The following is a 2227-nucleotide window of genomic DNA, read 5'->3' on the forward strand; positions in this document are numbered from 1 at the left end:
TGGAGATGCCAGGGATTGAACCCGGGACCTCATACATGCGAAGCATGCGCTCTACCACTGAGCTACATCCCCGATGCGAAGGGAAATGGAAGAGACTTAGGCATGTGCAGATGCTCACTGATCACAATCCATCACTCACGAAGAATGCATGCAGTTTCCCACTTTCGCGTTTCCTCTACTACAGAGTAAATTCATGGGAATGAAGAAATAAGGAAGGAAAAATAATCACATTGAAGCTTCAAGAGACTGGGCACAAATTAATCTACTATTTTTGTATTCAGTCACACGTGCGACGGTGGTTAATTCCCAGACGGGGGAGTGCTTTTTTTCTACCAACTTACTCGACTGTCTTTTAATTCTGTTTTATTTGAAAGCTTTTTGCATCTTTTAAGTGCTCTTGATTAAACTATGCATAGAAAAACAGCACTACTGATGATTTTCATGGACCGATGCACACTTGTTCTGTACAACCCGAGTGATAAAGCCCTGTCTGCAAATATTGTAGAAGAACATAAAAGGGTGAAACAACGCCCCAACCACAGGAATGGTAACCGGAAGGATCGTGTTCTTATTTGATAAGTCCTTTTGAGATGTCTTGTCAATGCACAACGGCGTTAGAGCTGAATAATTTACTTTTAGTGGTGTTTTTAAACAAAGACGGAACATGTTATTTCTATACCAGGAAGAAAGGAGCTTTAACTTTAAGAGGCAAAAACGATACCTTATCAAAGCTAATATTAATTAAAATGACATCACAACAAAAGAGTGTAGCCTTGAGTGAATAAAATTAGTTTTCATTGGACGTCTGTGTCTCCATAACTTTGTAGGTGAGAGAGAGGATTGTGATAATTTGCAGGTGCTTCTCGGAAGTGCGTTGGTGGTACAGGCGCCTTCCAAATAATTGAGTCGGGTTTGAATCCCAGCCAGTACAAACCCAAATCTTTTCAAGATAATCTGTGGTCCGCTAACACATCTTTTGAAACACTACAACAGGTAACACCCCGTGTGAAACATCATGAGCATCTGTTAAACCTCTCTACCTGCCCGTTCCTCACAGAGACATGACGAGGGTCTAAAGGGACATTTTGAGCCGTAGAAACATTTTATCATTCCGTACTTTCCTGTGCAGTCAGGCCAGTTCCACTTCAACTGCGCCCGACAACGGAGGTCGTTTTGAAAACAATGAGAGTAAAGGGACACTGCACGTCTGCAGAACATCACGTCCGAGTTTAAGGACAGCAACATCAGAGATTGGAAGCTAGGGAGTTTCAGGTCTGTGATTGTATTATAGGTTCTAGAAAGTCTGAATACCTTTGCAAGAAGTATTTCAGAATCCCACTAAAATCCAGTACGAATGCCGCATAGATCTGCATTGTACAGTTAGTATACTGTTTGTCCGTTGAATCAAACACGCCTTATAAAGCATTTCTAAAACAGGAGAGATCGTTAGGGAATGCGTCTTCCTGTAAAAATAAAATGACTTCAAGGGCACTATAAGCAGAGGTGTGAAAGCCTGCTCTACAGAAGAACTATAGCCAGAGATGCCAAAGAGGTCGAGATTTCACCACGTGAGAGAAAGCATCTCAGAAAATGAAGTTGCGGCCGTTTCCACGCGTTATAAAACCACTAGGTCAAACAACAAGAGCTGAAGAGCCGCTGTTGAGAGCAACGCGGCCAAGCGCTCTAAGGAGCTGACTTAAACCTCCAGTCTCTTCAGGAGCATCTGTTGGAGTGACACTGCTACAGCATATCTCCTTGTTAAGTATCCCTTTTATTGTTGTTGCTGCCTCCAGGCGATGTAAACCAGATTCAGAAAAAAATAATTTGAACAACATTATTCCCATGTTTGCTCGAAGGCGCGGTGGCCAAGTGGTAAGGCGTCGGTCTCGTAAATCAAAGATCTTGGGTTAAAACCCCACCTGTGCCTGTTTTATTTGTCTCGGCTTTCCTTTAGTTTCAAAGTCTTCAAAAAACTCGCAATGTAGGAGTCTCAATAGTAAGAGAACGTAACTGTCGCCAGTGATTAATATTCTTGCATATCCTGCCTTGTTTTTTAGTCGACAAAGCTTGTTTCTCTTCACACCCATCTCCCGAATGATCGCCTCAGCATTGGGAAGGAACGTGCGCTTGGTACAGCCCCGCACTCCATGGTCTGATCACAAACAGATCGGGTGAGCTGTCAGTCCAGGTTAGAAGTAACGTTCGAAAGCACTAAATGACTTAGGAA

General features: G+C 42.8%; 1 non-coding gene across 1 annotated transcript; it reads right to left on the reverse strand.

Moving 5' to 3' along the window:
• Window positions 1-72, reverse strand: trnaa-cgc (transfer RNA alanine (anticodon CGC)). Its single transcript has one exon. It is a non-coding gene; the product is annotated as a tRNA-Ala (tRNA).
• Window positions 73-2227: the final 2155 nt, after the last annotated feature.

This window comes from Atractosteus spatula (genome assembly GCF_055471065.1).
Source record: "Atractosteus spatula isolate fAtrSpa1 chromosome 10 unlocalized genomic scaffold, fAtrSpa1.hap1 SUPER_10_unloc_17, whole genome shotgun sequence".
Lineage (NCBI taxonomy): Eukaryota > Metazoa > Chordata > Actinopteri > Semionotiformes > Lepisosteidae > Atractosteus > Atractosteus spatula.